The sequence below is a fragment of the Numida meleagris genome, chromosome 5 (assembly GCF_002078875.1).
Source record: "Numida meleagris isolate 19003 breed g44 Domestic line chromosome 5, NumMel1.0, whole genome shotgun sequence".
Classification (NCBI taxonomy): domain Eukaryota; kingdom Metazoa; phylum Chordata; class Aves; order Galliformes; family Numididae; genus Numida; species Numida meleagris.
The window spans coordinates 68896299-68917597 of record NC_034413.1 but is presented as its reverse complement, the minus strand read 5'-3'; the positions used below and the strand labels follow the sequence as shown (position 1 = coordinate 68917597).

Sequence of the window (21299 nt, the reverse complement as noted above, 5' to 3'; positions counted from 1 at the left end):
ATCCTGACCTCCTAAGGTGAGAGACAGATGTTTTCCATTGGCAATGTTTTGGTTATTTGTTTCTTTTTGTAAAATGCACATCTGAAACCCACCTATATAAAATGCAATGGGGGCTGCATGTTAAGTGAAACAAGGGAAAAATATGCAGACTTTGAGAGATGAAGGGAAAAAATCCTGCAGCAAACTCTAGGATGTGTGAGTGAGTAAGCATAATAGATCAGAATAAGGCCCTAAATCAATTTTATTTTCACAGTTCTAGCATCATAAAAAGTGGGTGGCAGTAAACCAATTATTATGCAACTTAATGAACTAATTAGGAAAATCAGAGCAATAATGGTACTGGTACTGACTGATCTGAATATAAAAAGTAGAATTAAGTCCTCAGTGTTGAATTTTTCAGTACAAAGAATGATATAATAACTTTTAAAGCATTTTGAAGTTGGGCAGAAGGAAGATTGCATCTCTGGTTGCTTTGGGTACCTAAACGATCTGCTGTTTCACGTACTAAACTCTGTATGTATATAATCATGAGTACTGATTTAAAAAAAAAAAAAAAAAAAAAAAAAAAAAAAAAAAAAAAAAGGACAGTAGAGTCATGGAATCACAGAATGGTTTGAGTTGGAAGGAACCTTAAAGATCATCCAGTTCCAACCCAACCCCTCACATTAGACCAGGGTGCCCAGAGCCCCATCCAACCTGGCCAGATCTTTAAAAGCATCACTGGCATTTCTGCACCCCTAAATGTTGTTGAAATCTGGTATTCATGCTCAGGAGGTGCTTAAGAGCTTTGATGATATTGACTTAGGTGACTGATAATGCAAAATCTGATGGTGTGTAACCTTGCACACTGGGATTGCTGCGTAATACAAAGCGCTGGTTTAAATTTGTGTAGGAGTGGGGTTTGCAAAACAAAAGGTTCAGGAATAGAAAGTAACCACAAAAGCACAGCCTCTCTTCCTTAATATTAGTGTGGTAGACAATGCTGTGCCTTAAAGTACTTGCAAAAATTCCGATAGTACTGTACATGCTGACAGAAATTATAAATATATTGCTATCAGAGCAGCGTTTCTCATTATACTTCAGATATGTACGAGCATTTCAAGACATTCAATAGTTGGTTGATTTTCTTTCTTTAAATCATTTCTGCCTTTACATATGTTGATAACATGATATGTGATTATAGGCCTAACCCTTTTCTCTTCAATATCAATGACAAAGTTCCCTTGGCTTTGGTGTTGAAAATGAAATGAACCCTTGTAAATTTCTCCATCATTTCCTTGCTATTGTGAAATGTGCTATAGAGTTTTCTTTGAGTCATATTATATATCTTTATCATGCAACGATAAAATAAGGTTTATTTACTAGCTATCATGATACCATGTTGGCTTTATCTATGGTTGGCAAATCTAACAGCTATAATATCCGTATGTGGCACACACTGATTTTTTTAATGGTCTTTATGATGTTTGATTATGGAATTGTTGCTTGAGAATGAATGTTGCCATCAGTCTTTGTCAAACGTGTATCAGGGCAGATTCTCTTGAGACCCATGGTCTCAAATGCAGCCTTGTGGTCTCAACTGGAGCGTTACCGGTGTGTGCGCGACCGCAGACAAGACTTAGCTGCACCAGTGTGTGTGAAAACCCATGCTTTGTCCATGTCTGCTATTTTCCAAGAAGGCAGCTCTCTGGTCCACCAATGCTTCACCACGAAGTAGAGGTGAAAGTCCTTGCTTAAATAGCTTTATACTTCATGGAAAACACGAGTAGGAAGAAAAACAATTTCTGCTTTCCATGGTAAAAACGATCGATGCGAATAGTTTTGTTTATTTTCCTGGTCAAAAAGCCACTGTCAGAGTATATTTAAAATAAATGGGGAGATGGGAGGGGCAAATGGCCTTAAAGCAAATGTATCACGTACAACACTTTTTCTAAAAAAGAGAAGGAACCCAGGCCAGCGTGTTAAAAATGAGCATTTCCAATACAATTTGTCACCCATGCATAAATCTTGCTGACATTTTCCGTCACTTTAATAGCCTTCCCATTTTATAAATCAGTATGAACTTGCACAGTTGCAAAAAGTGTGTATTTTGAACATCTCATTTGCATACTTTACCAAAAGCCAATGAGGCAGTGGAAGCAACACTGGTGATCATAATAAGTGTTTGGGAAAAGGCAGAAAGATCACTAATGGTTTGCCTTTAGGGATTTCTGTACTCCATAGGGGACGAAAATGAGAAATATTTTTCAAACAGCAGGGGTAAAGGTTTTAAAACTAGAAACACATGGAGTGATAAAAATGTTAGTGCCACAGGGCGCATAGCAGGAAAAATTTACAATGTAAAAACTGTAATTTCAGCATTAGGAAGTAATAATCGTGTTTCATCATTGTTATTAAAGCATGACCCTTAAAGTCACATAAATTAGATATAACTTTCTAGAGAAGTGTATTAATCTTCAATGGAAAATATTAGGAAAGTTTATTATCATATGAATATCAGAAGAAACGTTTTTTTAATAACAAAAATAAGTTAAACTTGTTTTTTTGTTGTTGTTCTTTTCTGGATTTTTTTTTCTCATTGATTTTGAAGAAATCTTTAACATTTTGAAACAACAGATAGGCTTGTGTTTACTTGATGCAAAATGTAGTGGCCAGCTTTGCTCTGCAAACCAATAATAGTTACATGAAAACAACCAACCAGCAATTAAAGAACGAGCTAAGAAAAACCAAGAAGTACTATTCATAGGCATAAATGGCTTATATCTTGGTCAACATAGTCTTTCTATTGCGTTGATGCCAAATGCATCCAAATGATTAATGAAGATTGTTAGACTCATTGGAAAAAAACAAAACTGTAGCCTGAGGTACCACAAGAGTATCCTCTGTGAGTCTTGAAACAGAAGCAGCTATCCAAGGTGTGTAATTAGTGACTGAGAGACAGTTTCCATCCTGTCTTTAAAGTGAAATTTTATGAGGACCTCTGTATTTCTTGTAAATGCTGCTTAACAATATATCTTCACCTGCAAGGACTTTTGAGAAAATGTGTGTTTTCTGCAAACGAATGGCACAGTGATAGCTACCACACCCCCAGCTCTCCCATCTTGGTCCGTACCTTGGGATATGAACAGTGTGATGGGATTGTGTGTGCAAAGCACCTGCTGCTGAGGACAGTGTGGTGTCACACTTAGCACTGCTGTGGACGTGTCCAGAATGAATGTGATTTCTGCTGCCTTTCTGGCTCCAGAATCCCGGAGATCTTCCTGAAATGGAGCACTGAGGGGGTGGATTTAGCAGTTTCTGCTATGGCTCATGGGAGCTGCCTAGGTGATGACTAGAATAAAGGAATGATTTCTAAATTTTTCTATTTCCTTAATTATCTCCAAGTTTCTCTTTTGTGTTTCAATTTAAAAAACTATCAATATAATGTGGAATAGTGTGCCAAAGGGAATGCAATAGAGCATTGCTATTGATAAGGCCTGTTGACTTTCTGCAGGAGAGATATCTTCAACTTGTTAAAGTCTGCAGTGCTGAATGGATCTTGTGCCAGAGCACAGAGGGTGTGTCTTTGAGCAAAGAGTTGCCTGTTCTCCATTGCTCACTCACAGCAGGAGTAAAATCATCTGTAGCTTAAGAGTAAAGAACAGATCTCTTATCCAGCCCCCATGACGGTTGAGCGCTTTCATAATTAAGATACAGAGCACAACTTCCTCTTGAATACTCTATTACTTGTCCTGTGACTTTCCATTTTCATTCTCCACATTTGTTCATCGGCAAGAGGAAGAGGTCTAGAGTTCACCTAGATGAATAGAAAACCCCTTCCGAACTTAATCTGTAGCTTGACTTTGAGGGTAGCCTCTTGAGAAACAGCAAATTCCTTCCTAAGTACTCCAAACACATTAATGCTATGCATAAGAAGGGCATCATTATTATCTCTCCCTCCAGCTGTGTTCTTGTGTGAAAATGGTTGTAGCTGATGTTTTTTCGGTCCCTTTCTGCCAGTCCCTCAGGCAGTTTATGAAGCTCATGCATAGCCAAAGATTAGGCATCGTGCTTCTCTGTGCCATTGGAGCTAACAAGGCAAACTTGTCCAAATGGTTTTTTCCCCCACAGGATGCCTTTCCTGTTTGCATCAAGCATGATTTGAAGATTTCTGCCACTAACCATGGTGGCAGAATTTGTCTGTCATTTTCAAAAAAAGAGAGTCAAGATTTTCACATCGGAAAAAAAATAATCAGTTTTCTTCTCTGGTAAGTTCATCTTCTGAGTGAATAGGTGCACCGACTAATGTGATGTTCCAAATGGAAATAAGCTTCATTGTTTTCTTACGGGAAAGATAAAAATTCCCAGCTGATTACTTAATCTATTTAAAATGGGGCAGCTGAAGCAAGGTAATATTCTAGGGAAGGTAGTGAATAAGTGGGGTACTTGTAGACTTTATAGTTTTATGGCACATTTTGTGAAAACTCTATTTTCAGCTATTCTTTTACCACGAAGAGAAGTAATAACTTTCATAAGGTGAAATGAATGATAGTAACAATTTACTACTCAATATTATTAGCCATCTGCTTTATGCTGCTATAAATTGATTTAGGAAGGAATCTGGCAAGTGTTGGGCAGTCTATATAACTTTAGAGACTAAAGCTTTCAGTTTCTGAATACAGAATTCTTATTTATCTGGAAGTCTGCTTCGGAGGTAACAACTTCATTAGTAGGCAGTATGTTTCTGTAAGAGTGATCTGCAGAATGGAATTGCAACAACCACAACAAAAAGCCCCTGCGCACACTACATTTAGATATATTTTTAATATTATCAACTTAATCTGAAGTGTAAACTGATGGTAAACAATTTGAAGATGAACCTGAGCGATCTTAAGAATTATCAATTACTTTTGTCCCATAACAGTATCCATTGATGGGATCCACCCATGGAAAGCAGCGCTCTCAGTGTATCAGTTGATCTCTGATCTACTCTTTGATTGAGACCCAAAGTTAAAAAGGTGGCCAGATTTCAGATTAGACAATGCTGTGTGCTTGTGTTGCAGTCATGACACACGTCTGTCTTTGAGTGAATAGTACACAAAAGTGATTCCTGTTCAGAAGTTGCAGCCTGGAACTGCTGAAACTTGATTATATTTAGCTTTGGAAATCAAGAGAGTTCTCACGTTTTCAAAATATAAACTGCAGCAATCAGACTTATAAAAAGTGCTATACGTAACAGATCAGTTTTTATAACGTGAAGTTCAATCTAGTTCTGTAACATTTGAAGACTGGCACTAAGAAATTTCAGTCTCTTCCTCTTTTACTCATGTATTTATGCATTCCTTTTTAAAACCTCTAACCACATTTAGTCATATATTTGATAACATTTACTACATTTAATTGTAAATATTCAGTTTAATTATAGTGTGTGTAACTTGTAGCCTGGACTTAGTAGTGTACCAGATACGCTTTTCAGAACACAACCCTATACCTTTTCAGCTGTGATACTTTCAGATTTGAGATTTAGGTTTTTCATTCAATAAGTTAGAGGAGAAATGTAGGTTCAGCTCTACTGACCTGTTTAAGACCATCTTTTCAATAACCAAAATAACAAGTGACCAGAAGGAAGTAGAAGGTGTCTAATGTACTGTGTAAGCGGCACATAGTCAAATATAAAACATTAGGACCTCTGAATCAAAACCTACCATGTCTGGCTTGAACCATTTCAGTGATTAATTTCAGGTGGTACCATTTGGAAAGTGTTTAGAAGTATTATGATAGACATATGGGACCATCTGTAGTAATTACATGATGGGGAACAGGAAAAGGTGGAGGGAAACGCTGGAAGGAAATTAAGAGTAGAGATTATCAAAGATAAGTCTTGAAATTTATTTTGTTTAATATTTTCATTAACAATCATTGCAATAAAATATTGAAATGTATGAAGTCTGGGAACATCAGTACATAACTGATGTGAAATAGATGGGAAGGACTAGACCATGTTGAATATTGAAGCAGTTTATATGGGATGAAATTTAGCATTATTGAAATTTTTCTACTTGTGAAAGAATTTTTCTATGAACAGGACGTTCTCAACAAAGAATAACAGAGGAAATGAATGGAGTTGATGACTGAGAACTACCAACACAAAGCTGTTATGAAAAAGTAAACTCAGTCTTAGACCCTGGCAAGAGAAGTATTTTCAGCAGAAAAAGAGAAATGATATAATTCTACATTCCTCTTGTGCTTTTCCTAGTTTTTTCACGTCTAACAGTAATACTGTTTTATTTTCTTCCAATTTCTTGTTTTATTTTCATGCAAAGTGTTTTCCACTGACTAACAGATCATGAAGGACTTAGGCATGCCACAAGATCATGGGCTGCAGGATAGAAACTGAAGATCTCCAGGCAATCTCTGACAGAGGTCATTCAAAAGCATATGCAGAAAGAAATATATTTGGCCTTCTTTTAATACTATTGACTCCTCGTAAAAAGAAAAACAGGATCAAGTGGAATAAAATGTGGTCTAAAGTGAAACCCTACTCATTTAGATTTGTTTTCTTACTTTTTCTTTATAAAGGCTATGAATTTCTTCCTATATGTTGATATGGGTTGGTTTAGCAATAGGGATCAATAAAACTTAAAATAAGTCATAGTAATCTCATTTTTCCAAAGTCAGTCAGTCAGGCAGTAGTGGGCAGTCCGCATCCATTGGAAACCCTACAATAATAATATTTATCCTATAAATAACATACTGGTTCATATGCCTGATGGTAGGAAATAAATTTTGAGGGTGACTTCAGTATCAAGTGAGTGAGAGGTTTATTGTATAAACCATAAGTGAAACATATTATTAAAAGTTATGAAAAATACAGTGTCCTAATAACTGTAGAATGGCAGTCAAAACATGGTATTTGGCCATGCTGCTTAACTTCAGCAGCCTTCTCCCTATGAAATATATTTTCCCTATGAGTTTTTAAGGAAATATTTTATTGGGAAATTATGGAGTGCATGTTGCTTTGGAAAGTCTAGCCATGAATAAAATGTGTTTAGCCACACTATTAGCATGCTGGAAGAGACACAGTAACAGTCCCTATAGACCCTAAAATACACAAACCAACTGGTTTCTGCCAGATTACCAGTTTTCACAGTCATGATATTGAAGCACATACGTATATTTAATTTTACTGTGATCTGTTAACAGCATTTGCATCTATTAAACGTAGAAGTTTTTGCTTAGTACAAACCACATGAAAAATTCACCCAGGAAGTGCTGGTTCAGGGCCCAGGAAGCACAAAGCTCATACAGGAGTGTACTCCACAGCTGGAGTTAGAGAGATGTGGTTCCAGTCATCCGCAGACTGTTTAAAGAAATCTCCAGGCTTGCTGTGTTGAAGTAGAGAGTAACTGAAAATCAGCAAAAAGACCTCACAGCTTAACCAAGAATATCATTTAATCTATGTTGTGTGCAAGCACCAGGCTTGAAGAAAGGTGGGAGTTGGGCAGATTGGGGTTGGATGGTTTAAGCCCTTGCTTAAGGCCCGGAGACTGCAGTGACTGAGTGACATGGGTAGGATGGAGGCCTCGCAGGCAGGTGTTGCTTTGATGAAACTAGAAGAGAAACTGCACCTCACCTCCTTAATTAATAACCCTTCAAGCCTTGTTACGATGCTCATCAGCGCACATGACTCAGTCATACCCTGTTTAGAGTATACATCTGGCCTCTGCCAACACTGTATTGAGAAGACGTTCTCTTTTGGCTTGGGTGAATTAATGAATCTATCTCATTCACCCTTTTCTGTTAGTAGGGGCTCCTCTTACAGTAAGAAGTTGCATTTCTGTTACTTTGTGGATGATACCTGGGTGAATTGTTAATGTGAATTGTTAATTAATTACTGGCTAGCTTTGAGATATTAGTGTTAATGCAGCCAGTGCATTTATCAATTGCAATTTCAAATCTGTTGTTTGCCACCTGAATAAACTGTCTATTTTTGGTGGTATGAACCTGTTTCAGTGAGAGTTTTGGGGTATCTCTGGCAGGCAGGTATTTGTGAATTTGTTTCAGCAAAAGTCCATAGAGGGCTCTGATAGGCAAATGTTGACTCTGATAAGCTTCTATATGTATAATACTCTAGACATTAGTTGACCAAGTCTAGGACTAAGACTGAGCCTAGTCACATATGGAATCCTTTCAGAGAAGGAGTTTAGAAAGCCAAGGACTCCTTCCTGAATGTTGTGACTCAACTGGAGGTTGTGTGTCAGACTTGTGCTCTTAATGTGACAACTAGTGCAAGTATGCAAAGGTCTTCCAGCTGAAAAGGAAAGGTAATGATCAAGTTGTCAGCTGAAATATGATGGTTAAATTCCGTTCTGTTCTCTACTGGTGTTACTGTTGTGTTTTTTTCCCACCATCTGTATAGATGCAGACGAAGCATCATAAAGAGCTGCTGTAGGACTCTTGTTGACTCAATGCTATTATCTATGACAAATATTCACTGCAATAATTTAGTGTTTCAGCTGTTAGGTTTTAAATCATTTGCCTTCCTGGTCTTTGTTGCTGTTAACATTGACTTTTTGACAAAATGCAGCAGCTCCAAAAAGTCATCAGGACTGTTTACTGAATTCTAGAAAAGTAATTTTCAAAAATGTTGAATTGGGCAAGGAAAAGAAGCTTAGTTTTGGTAGCTGAGTCATGTTGTCTGATGTTGGTCAAATAAGGACTGCATTCAACTTCCTAATGTCTTGTAATTGTGAAGTGTAAACACATTAGGTTCAGTCAAGGTCCAGACAAAATTAATTTCTGATAAATGGTGGTTCAATTTGTGAGTCAGCTAAGCATGTAGTGAACCTGTCTGTGATCTTACTTCACTCCTAGTTTTAGATACAATGACTCATATTCCACCAAAATTATAAATTATTTGTTGGTTTTCATTCATGCATATTTATGTTCCTATATGAAACCACATTTTTGGGAAAATACATGGAAAAATGCATGTTTTGTAGGTTTAACAATCATTACTCACATTGGTGTTATGGACAGATCCCTTCCAACACGTTTCTTTGAAAAACTGCAGTCAACTGCAGATAGAGGGTTTTTGATGTTTTCCTGGAATATTTTCCTTTTTTGCTCAATTCAATTTACAATAGTAAAACATGCAAAGAATATCGCATCTCTTGCAGCACAATAAACTTTTGCAAATATCTAGGCCATTTTTCCGTAGCAAATGTTATAGGTCTTAGCCACTTCCGCATCATGTGTATTCTCTGCTGAACAGTGTCTTAGAAACACAGTGTGAATTGATTTAAAGACCTCTGCTGAAGGAAATCCATATGATTTTTCCTTGATTAATTATTAAAGAACTATGTTGTGATTCTGTTCTGAATTTTAGTGTGCATTTCTGCATTTTCCAAACTTTGGAATATCTTATGCCACTTTCTGTAAGCGTGACTTACCTTTCTATTTTCACTTAGCTCAACCTGTGGTTTAACCTTAACTGGGTGGGATTAACTAAGAAGGATTTAGTTTACTCAGTCTCTACCTAAGAGGACATACTTTCAAGTAATTTCAGAAATACTTTTTGAAAGCCATCTTGGGTTTCTGTTATCAAAGTAGTAAATAGAGAGGGAAACAAGGTGATGCATGTCTTCCTGTCCATGTCTTCCTAAAGTGGAAGGGAACTGCCTTTTCAGCAAGGTGAGAGCATGGCCAGATAGAATGTCATGGGAATTGCTTGGCAGCCTGCAAGTGGTTAATTTGTGATAACATTACAGTATGTAATGGCTACTGTTTTTTCATATACTGGATGTTTCACTATTCAGACATGGAGCTCTTCTGTATGCACTGAGCTGCTGTTGCGGGTACTAAAACCTGGAACGGCGACAGAGTGGAAATCACATTGGCTGCTCCTGGATGGAGTTGGACTGCAATCAGTGCCAAAGCAGTAAAGGTGCAAACTTTGGTGACAAGCAGTTATGGAGACTGAAACAGAACTATTGGAACAGTGCAGGAGGCTTATTAATTACTTTTTTTTCATCATTAATAGTGATGATGGTTTCTTCCAAACCACATAAGATGAATTCTTGTAGTGGTGAGCACATGGGAAAGGCAACCACTGATTTCCCTCCTTGTCCAGCATTTGGTATGCAGGGGTGCAGGCATCCAGTGAGCAGCAGACAGCACTAAACAAGGACTACCCTGCTGCAGAGAGAGACGTGCAAAGTGAGAGCAGCTGTGAATGTTGGCATATTTAGCTGCTAAGAGCTGCCGACCCTCACAGATGAGGCTGGCACAACTGCAAGAATGAGGATGGGGTAATACTAACAAGACTGAATTGATCTGCATATATTACAAAGGAAGACCGGAATACTTGCATAATCGTGAATCTGTAAAGTAGGTCCAGGGGAACACCTTGACTTTCCCAGGAAATGAGAAGGCAGCTGTGAATGTTTTTGGCAGAAAAGTGCTTCTGCATTTGAGAATTGTCAGCCCATCATTGTTCGCTCTCCTCTTCAACTGAGCTCAGTTTGAGTGTTGCTGAAACTCTCTGGGTAGCCCAGCAATAAGACTTAGTGTTCCATATCATGGACCTGGAAGAAAAAGGAAAAAGCCTCCTGCATAAAAAATATGATTTAGACAGTATAAATATATTATGGAAAATGTGATACGCTCCTTCAAAAGGAATAAAGAAAAGCGGAAGGATTTCATTTGTAAATGAGAAAGCATATCTTTATCTTATATAAGATGTTCTTACTGGTTAAGAAGGGTCTCATAATTTTAAATATTTAAAATATGTTCCTTACAAAACATGTTAATATACTCTGGGCAGATTTGGCGAGCGCTTTAAATTACACTACTGATGTTAAAGAAAACTTAAATGGAAAAAAATAAAACAAGTAAAAATATAAAACAAAGAAACACCCTCAAAACAAGAGCAGAAAGATGAGGAAGTGTATCAGCTCTTTTCTCTAATGAGCCAAAAAAGAAAAGTCATGTGATTTGCTGCTGATAAGCTGTAAACTTTTGTATACTACATTTCCTCAGGCAACCACAGCTGACCTCCGTAAGGATTGTTTTAGCAGATTGTGCTATTTGGATAGACATAGCAGAATATTCTAGTGATCTCAAGAATTGCAAGTTCAGTCTTGCATTTGATGCAGTCTATAATGTAAAGTGATGACTTCAGAGAAAGTACCATATAATGCAAGAAGGCCAGTCACTGATTTGAAATTGATATGTTCCTTATGTTCATTTCTATGCAAAAAATTAATCTGATCCCAAATTCAGGAATTTAACCAAAGAAACAGATAATTCCATGGCCATCAAGCGAAGAAATGGAGGGGGGAACGTCAAGATCTCCGCTGCAGAGAACTAGAGTATGTACTGGGGAACTAGTGACTAATCCTGAAGAGAAAAACAATATACTAAAAGTATTTTTTCAGATGTGTAGCATCAAGGTAATGATTGTACAACGAGAAGTAAGGAAAGCAGAACTAAAGAGAGAAAATTGAGCATTAATGCAGACCCTCGTCTTTCTAATTTTTAAAATGGACTTATTTTTTACTTTGTGTTCACTCTGCAGATGCCAATACAGATCACTGTGTGCTAATTATGCAAAAGCATTTAGATGTAGAAAAATAGGTTAGACTTGATTTGATTTTCAATTCCTACTGAACAAAAGGAGGCAATATACAGCTCCCTTCCCAAGTACACACACACACACGCTAGCCTGTATATTTTTAGGTTTAAATCCTCTTTATTTAGGTTTTAAACATTGTCCCCATAGTTAGAAAACTTACAAAATCCTTTGGATATTTTCAAAAGGAAAAAAAAAATGAAAAAGAATCAGAAGGAACTTCAAGGTCAGAGATCCATTTTTTGGGGGTTGGAATAAAAAGCAAGTGGCTCATTTTGATACAATTCAGAAAATATTTTAAGGTACTTTAACTCATTAGGAATCTCAGTTTTCTTTGCAGTCCATATGATTTTGGATCCAAAATTACTTAAGCGATAGAACATTCTATTTCACTTACTTTTATTTGTGTCTGTAAGTAATTAATTGTAATGTATTAGCTTCTGTAGGCAAGTCAAAGTTGATCAGATATTGCCTGGCAAGAGTTAAAGTATGAGTTTTTTTACTGAGCAATATATTCTGCGATAAATAAATTGCAGCCTGTAGTTGGCTTAGCAACATCTCAGGAAAACTGTATCTCCAGTTCTCCATGTCTTTTTTTTTTTTTTCATTGATTTTATTGTAAATGCAACAGTTTGAATTAAGAAGACTTTTTTGGATCCCCAGTGCAAGCACCATTTCTTACTGTTATTAGTTCCAAGTGGAAAATAGCCAAATGACAAATTTCCTTGGGAGGAGGAGTCGGGAAAAAATATCATGTGTGTGCAAATACTCAGTAGGAAAGTGCTATCCATATAATATGCACCATGAAAAGTATAGTAAGTATTAAAATCCATGCTTGGAAAAAATGGACTGGATTGAAAGTTGCATTTTCAGAGATGGGTCTGTTTTTACAAAAGCAGTAAAGAAGATTTCAGAATTATTTTCTTTCATTATTCTTATTGAAACTTGTATCATATGAGTTTTGATAATTTTTTTTCCATGAAAATCACCCCATATTTTCTGAAGCTGACGTTACCTAACACCCAGTATTTTAATTTGGAGAATTTGCATTAAAGGTGCATGCCCTGAAAGGAGTAGAATCCCACAATAGCTCTGGAAGGTACAGCTATAATTCTGCAAGGAATTTAAAGAGTAGAATTGCACCAAAGAGGTGTTTTCCTGGAATGTCACTTCTCTTTCTCCACGTAAATTCACTTCAGGCACAAGATACATGCAGTACAAATCAGATTATACAATGTGAATGTCTGGAATATTCCACAAGGTGCATTTCACTGAAGTTATTTTTTTTTCCTTCTAAATACTGAGGATGCATTAAGATAATTGCAATAGTCTAATTAGACTTTCTCCTAAAAATGACTTGTCTACTAGTGGTTTAATAGATGAAGGATTTTAAAGGGGTTAGAGAGAACCAGTTACAGTAATCAGAGAAGAAAAAGTGCTGAAGGTATCATGAAGGCTCATAATTAAACTGAAGCTTACAGCTCAATTAAATTTGAGCATCATTATGCATAAAACATCAGTGGGCATCGAGAGTCCAATAAAAAGAGATGCTATCAATGTTAACAGCCAAAAGGTAAGACATAATATGGATTGGACCAAGACTTCCAGATATAGTCAAGGAAAATTGTGAATAAATGTGCAGTACAATCTAGGCCGTGTCTAATAAGCTGATTAATATATGTTTGACGCTGGAGATAAAGCAACTACAAGACATAACATTGAGCTCAGTTGTATGCAAGCCACAATAGATTAGTTCTGAAGAGGGAAATACAGGAGTGATTTATCTGGTACAAACAGGACATGCGATGCCTTTGACTGTGAAAACATCACTTATATCATCCAATCTTGTGCAGTATTTGTTGTACTTAGATGCGGACATACCGACCTTGGTTTGGATTCTCATTTCACTTTTATAGCTATATAATTTGGCAGTGCTTCCTATTTCAAGATCCCTATAATCACGTAACTCCTTTGTAAATATGCTGCAAATACTTTATAAATAAGCAGTAATGGAGCAATCAAGCAGATGACTTGGACTGAGAGTACATTTCCAAGCTCAAAGCAGTTTTCTCAGCACAGTCCTTTTCCTGGAAACAGTTGGATTGTGTCAGATTGATGAACACCTTACAAGGTGTTGTCTTTTGTGTAATAAAGGGAGCTGGAGTCTCAAACCCACCAAAACTGTTGTGGACATCTTAGTAGCGAAGTTGAATCAAAAGTTCAGGGGACTGTATCTTGAAGTATTCAAGTGTTTTTCTTTCAGTTAATGGTGTTGTAGTTTGTTAACATATATGCATCATGCATGCGGCTACAACTGTCAAAAAGTTGAATTTCTACCATTAAAAAAAAAATAATAGTACGATGGAAAATACGTGTTATTACACACAAGAAATTTGTTGCATTAGAAAATTGCATAAGGAAATTTCTTGCGTGGGAAAACTTAGCTTTGATGATTCATTTGAAAGATAAAACAGGTGCTTGCAATGGCATCAACCAAACATTGAGACAGCATTTTGACTTTATTAATTGTCTTGGCAATCTGTGCTTTAGTGATGGGAAAGTGAAGCTAGTAAATGGTAGCAGAAGTAGCATTCCAGAGGTAGTGGTGAATGAGTGAAGTCTTGGCCTGTTTTACCAAGACATTATTCAATTTATAGACATCATTAGAAGAATTCTTGTGGATTCTCTTGTCCTTTTTATTTGAAGCTGTGGATGATCTCCTTTTCTTTCTCTGTACTGTGATGCTATCTGGATTGGAACCGGAAGAAACCTCCAAGTTCAGTTTGGAGAAATAGGATGTTGGAAAGAAAACATCACTGTTTGTTATAGAGGGAAAATAACCTGTAAGTTATAGATATGGAAGTCTGAATGCTAACACATTTGGATCCAAGTTCTTCCCATCCATTCTCAATGCATGTGCAATTACCATTCTCCCCCTAGGGAATATTTGGTAGAGTTTATTGTGCATTATTTATGTAAAAATCATTCTGTGTCAGGAGTCAGGTTATTAATGCATGCCAGTTTTAGAGAATTTTCACCTGGAAAAGCTGCCAGGTTATAGCCATAGTATGTGTTGCAAAGAGGCTCAAGGGGAGACGCTTCATGTGATCTCAGACAGACTGCCGGAGTCTTGTGATGGTGAAAGTTTGAATCTGAAAAGCGATCTTCAGCATCCCAGCTGAATGCCCCTGGTTTCAGGCTGTTGTTGGGACACTCTTTACCAGATCAGAGCCAGTTCAGCTGGTGGCTTGTAACTCCAGGTGTTATTGAATAATATGGCATCTTGCAGAGACCAGAATCCCAGCTCCGTGCATCTATTTCATCAAAGACTCTGCAACGAATGCCCATGTATGTGCTCTGTTACAAATGTGAAGTAATTTACTTTAGTTTAGCACACTGAGAAAGCACAGTGAACGAATTTGAATTTGACCTGTCTGGTTAGTTAGTGTGAAGTAAATTGTTCCTTTTTGACTCTAGTTATATTTTATTATGAAATCAATAACAAAGTGTGTGTTTTACATTAGCAAAAATAGCATAATTTATCCTTTTCAGAGCCCTTAGTATTTTGTTTCATACTTTTTATGACATTAGCGTATTACATTAAGTAGCATTAACTAAAATTATAATCATTATAATATTTCATTAAACATTCCAACATTCCAGTGATGGTCTTAGTGATACATGTCCGTTTCTGTAAATGAGTAAAGCTTTTGTTTCGTTGAAGCAATGATAGGAGCACTATGGGATGAAAGGGTTTAACGACTGTGGTGTGTTCAGCAGAAGGAGTGAAGATCTCATTGTCACACGGCATACTTGCGTCCTCTCGGAGCTGGCTCCAAGGGTTGGTTACTCACCTTATGATGAGATTAAACAAAACTTCTGATCATTTTAGATACTCTTCTATGGTGCTAGACAGAAAGAAAAAAGAAAAAAAGAGGTTATCTCTGTAAATTCTGGATATTCTCCAATGAGTAGAGGAGGTACTGAAAATCACGCATTACAATTTTGGATCTATAAAATGCACCAGAAAACCCCTTCGAACTTCCTGAAGGAAAGGATTTCTATCTAGGGCCATTACAAGATTCTCAGAACATCTCCCCAGGTCATTGCGCCTGTACCAAAGTTGCTTATTGCTTCATTTAGGTTGGTCGTCAGGTTTTGCTCTGCCGCTTGGTGAAAGCATCCAAAAAAAAAAACTATAAAGAGGATGAATTTGGCCACTGTCTGTTGTTTCTAGCATTTTGGTACCAAACTATCTATACAGTCATACAGTTGAAAGTGTACTGACAGAGAAGTCTGTTGAGTTTGAGATATTTTATGTGAGCCCTTTATTCTTCCATTAAAAAATACATGGACCGTTAAATACAAGGTAAAATGTAACAAAATGTTAAGGGTGTCACTAAACCAACAAAACCAGGCAAATTCATAAATCCCATAATCTGTTCCCTTCGAGGTTGTTCAGTGTACACGGCGATACCTAATGTTTGGAACGTTGTAATTCACTGACCTAAGTGAGCCAGCAAAAAAATGAATGGCGCAATATTTCAGCTTGCTGTTTTTCTTCTTTCCCAGAAGATGCTGTTTGTGGCATGAAGAAGTTGTATTATAACAAAATAATATAGAAAGAAATTCCCTCCCCCGAAGCCAGTAGGTATTCTTTTACAGCTGGGAGGCAGAAAACATATTGGTTGAAAACATTACAATATTTAAGAACCACATGGAGTTGTAAAAATTGGAATGAGTCCTCTAAATCTTCTATAAAATGGTTAATCAGTTGATCCTTAACAACCGCTGTGTACAGTACGGAGAGCGCGTAATTCACCGCCGCAGGTTCAAGCAGTGTTCCCAAAGGATGGAGAGAACAGATTGGAAGACTGAAAAGAAAGGGGAGGGAGGCAGAAGGAAAGGAAGAATAAAAAATAAGGTCGAAGTTTTCATTTGCTGTTTTGTTGTGCTTTTTCCCAAATATTGTTCCCTGTCTCTTACCTCTGAAATAATCTTGTCTTTTCATCTCTCGATGGAAGTGGACAAATTTGGAATACAGATGATTAAAAGTTACTTGCTACTTTTGTTGAGCCTTCTAAGAAACCATGCTATGTTTCACAAAACTTTCGTGGGCTTTCCAGCAGTAAAGAAAGGGGATTTTTTTTTTTTTTTTAATGACAGTCTAACAACAGTCACACAACTCACCAGTGCATTCCAAAAATCTCATGCTGTCATCATAAAAATCTGACTTCAGCAGAATCTGTCTGGCACTAGACATAGCCCTAATGACCCTAAACTCACACACGATCCCTGGTGATCAGGAGAAGGAAAATACAGTAAAAACAGAGAAATATGTAAACTGCTTAAGTGACAGAAAAATACTCTCCGGAGAATGTCATTCATCTCTTTCCTGTCTTTCACAACTGTCAGAGGTACCGGCTCTCTGAACTTGTCTTTTGTTTTTGTTTAACAGGAAGCATAGGAGAATTTACTAGTCACTTGGAAAGTAAAATTAGCAAAGTCAGGTCATTCCCCTGTTTCAGCAGTCACAACAGTGCATTTACACTGCTTTACCAGGAAGCACGATGTAACCCTTTCCACTTTTTCTAGTGTTGGTAGTCATCAGACTTCTGCTTCCTAGGTTTCATTTAATGAGAAAACATGTCTCGATGTAAACCAGTAAATAAGGTTTTACTTAACCACAGAAAAGTCCTAACCATCAGAGATATGTTAAAAAAGTTCTTTAAATGGGCTTTTTCTTTTTAATTGATTCGCTTCCAGAATTACTATAAATTAAGCAGGGAGAAATTCATAGGATTCTTTGAAAGTTCAAAAGCATTCCCGAGAAATCATTGTAAAGAAGTAAGGGATTTAATAGAGATTGATAATTTTTTTTTGCCATACTGTGACATTTGATGTCTTTACCTCTAGCTTTTGAAATCAACCTGATAGGAGAGACTTCTTTTTGTCTTTCTTGATTAGAGAGATAAGGCTGAAAATATGCATCTTAAATACGCTGATCCTAAAAGGATCCTAAGAGCAATGAAAAATTTCTGCGCAGTACCGCTTTGAATAAATTACCATCATTTTAAAGCTATTTGGTGTTCAATTCATTATGCTTTTTGATACTGCCATTTAGCAGCAGTGGACTTCCCGTGCTCTGCTTTCTGTTGCTGTCTTACAGCAGCAATGTGTTTTAGGGGTTGTCTTACGCACCCATTTGTTCCCCTATGACAGCTCTGTCTGGTTCTTGGGCTCTGGATACCACTTCTCTGAGGTCTTCCCTTTCCTCTCATGGGAATCACTGCAGAAAAATTCGGCTTTCATGGAGCTCTTCTGAGGCAAACAAAGTCAAACTTCCTTATGAGTGTCACAAATGAATCAATGTGTGACTTCTATTAATAAAAGTGACCAAAAAAGAAAGATCAATAAAAGCAAAGACTGGAAAACAGTGTAACAGTTCAGATGGGCAAAAGTCCTGTGTTTTGGGGGAAAATAAAAAAAATCCCTCTTACCTCAAGAAAGTTGCTATCCTGAGGTTTGAGTACAGATATAGTGGGATTTGCATGCATGTGAACAGAGCTGGACAAGAGTGCGTCAGGAAGAGACATCATTTTTCATTAGTGATTTTGCTGGAAGATGGCTGTACTGTTTTCCTACCAAAGCAGGGTAGACGTGCCAGCGGTCAGCTTGCTGCAGTCCTAAGCTGTCTTTCTGCCAGGAAGGTGTGTTCATAGCAAAAAGTCATTTCTTCCCATATAACTGGATATCTCAGTGTACCAGGAGCTCGGAGAATGGGGCAATCTGAAAGGCAGATTTCCTGATATATAAAACCTTCATTAAAGCTATCAGAACCCCTGTACCCAAGCGTGCTGAGCATGAGTGAGTCCACTCCCTCCTGACAGAAGCGTGCACGTCCTCATGTTTAATTAGAACAGTTTATAGGCCCACGTCTCCGTCGCTGCAGTGTTTAATGCCTTGCGAATATCAACAAATTGAGCTTCACAACATCCTGAGAGGTAATGTCAGGAAGGCATCACATAAATATTTTTCTCCCCCTCTTGGAGTAGAACTTTCACTTCCCTTGCATACATCCTTTATGTTTGTTGAACTTGTATTTATTGGGCTAAGTTTTCTGAAACCAAAACAAAACAGTAATTTATCTAGTTTATTTCTTTCAAAATGGTGTTCTTAAAGTACATCTTGCGGATAGATTATCTGTTCCTCACAGCAAAGCCTCACAATGGGAGCCTAATAATTGCTCTTTTTCTAATTTCGCTAAATGAGTTATAATTATTTTATGTCTGTTTTATGGTTAATGAATAGTATTAACCTAAGCTCTAATTATAATATAGCTTTCAAAGAAATGTATGGACACTAAATTGATGGACTGCCAGCTTATGTAGGAGCATCACATAAAGCAGATATACAGCTAATAGTTGAAGGCATAGCATGTTAAAATTCGGGGTCACAACTTGTTCATGAATAAGTAACAGGGTGTAAATTCATTGAGTATCTTGTTTACTGGATCAAACAGAGAAGCACATGATTAATAGATGTTGAAATGAAAGTACAGTTAAAGTTGAATGCTATTTATACTGATAGGATTTGGAAGTGTTGATCAGAGTCTGAAAGCCAGGTTAGTCAACACTGTAATGGCAATGACAGACATTACATCTTCTGTGTTTTCCAGCTTGTTATGTTTAGCGCCAGCATAGCTTACATAAAAACCCACCCCCCCAAAAATTAAACAAACCAAGAGCACCAGAAAAAAAAGGGAGAATTTCCTTTCCCAAAGGTGCTCCATCTCAGCTGGAGACCCTCAATATATACGACACACATTGATCCCGGATTTAGGTTTGGAAAGTCACGTGCAGACTTGCAGTTAAAGAGCGCTGTTTGAATTAGCCTCAGACTAAACAAATTAGAAGTGTAAAACACACCTGGCTCTTATCTGGCTAACAGCTAAACCTTGGGCTATGAGAACTAAATAAAACCTATGAGCCGCTTCCTGGCCACTATGTGAGATTTTCCCTTCAGTTTATTTTTTAAGCCTCAGTGTCTGTTTCTTAATTACTTAAAGGTCCGTGGATTCGTTCTGTTGTATGAAATCAAATATAAATTGTTTACCAGATTTAAGGGGGCAAGGAGATTATGCACTTTCTTATTTTTAATATTTCTCTCTCCTATCTGCAGTGGCCGGACAGAAATTTCAAGCAACAGTTCTTGGAAACCATATGGGGATCAGCCTGGGAGTTCTGCAAGGTAAGTGACCCGCTGCGATGCCAGGATGGCTCTGCTCCTGCTGAGCTTTGGAATTATCCTCTTGTAACAGTTTTCAGGTTAGCTTATTTTGGTGATACATCCCTGTTGCTAAAGGTGTCCACACTTATTTGACTACAGAAAATATTTACTTTCCTAAAGGGCAGCTTAACCTTTGTTTAAATTTGAGGTGAGCAAAAGGTCGCTGTAATTATTTGCTGTATTATTTGTGTCACATCTGAGTTACTACAAAGGCTGAACGTGCATTGCCCTTTATTAGGAAACTGCTTAACAAATCCCAATAAAACCATGTTTTGCATCCAGCAAACACTTTATTGGGCTGCTGGTTGGTGCAGGAGACTTCCACCACTTGGGCTCTGACTGAGAGCCCTGAAGTTGGCACAGGGCTTTCCCAGGGTTGGGTAGAGATGGGTGTTTTGATGCGGCAGCCAGAGCCAGTTTTAAATATCTTGTATCTGGGGGAAGTAGAAATTTGGGTTCAAGCCTTCCTGATAAAGAGCTGCAGAGCAGCAAAATTGCGGTAATAATGGAAACCTTGTAGCAAAGATGGCTCCATGGGAATGCTGCATTTCTTCTGCTAGCTGAGGAAGCAGTCCCAAGGCTTATGTTCCCATGCCTTTCCCAACAGGTACAAAAAGTATCATGTCCTTTTCCAAGGTACGAGTCTTTTTTGCATCAGTAAGAAAGTGATGCTGCTCTCATGCAGAGAAGCATGCAGATGAGATTGGGATTATTTTAGCTCCGTTCTGTGTAAAATGTGAAAGTGAAGAACAGGAGAGCCGGTCGGATCAGAACAGAAACTGCAGTTTAGTCAGGGCGTGGGAATGACTCCTTTGCTGGTTGGAAATGTGCCATGTAATGTTTGACAGGTGATCTGCCCCTCTGGACCAAAAGACCATATCCTCAGCAGGAGCTGGTAACAGAGATGCCCTGAAGGGCAAAGTGTATGTAGAGACCAAGCTCTAATTTAAAGTCAACAAAATTTTACGTGGGAAATATCCCAAGAGCAGCTTACTGTGGTAGGCTGAGCGTAAATAACCATCACCTTCCAAGTTATCCCTGTGATAAAGCATGATGGCCAGGAGGGGTTATTACTCCATCACATCACTCAGACGTAGCATATATATATAGATCTGGGAGTGCTTGATGCATGGGCTACTCAGTGTGGTGTTTCGTTTTGTATTTGTGTATATTTATGGTCACCAACTAAAGGAGCAGTGACCCTTTGATAGATTAATCTCCTGTACTTCAGATACAATAGCACAAGTACAATGAGAGCGAGGCTGCTTGTTAGTGCCTGAGTTACTATGCAAGTAGAAGAAATGATAGGCCTTCTGTTCAAAAATCTTTCCCCCAGATCATCCTGGCTGCCAAAATACACCTCTATATTGAGTCAGTCCTGCCTTTTCAGTAAATGGAG

General features: G+C 37.6%; 1 long non-coding RNA gene across 2 annotated transcripts in view; it reads left to right on the top strand.

Annotated features, from left to right (window-relative positions):
- The window catches only part of LOC110400467, a 485666-nt gene that overhangs the window by 331065 nt on the left and 133302 nt on the right, over window positions 1-21299 (top strand). For both annotated transcript variants that reach the window (XR_002439868.1, XR_002439867.1), the window contains exon 6: window positions 19793-19861. This is a non-coding gene — a long non-coding RNA (uncharacterized LOC110400467). The remainder of the gene's footprint in view (window positions 1-19792; window positions 19862-21299) is intronic.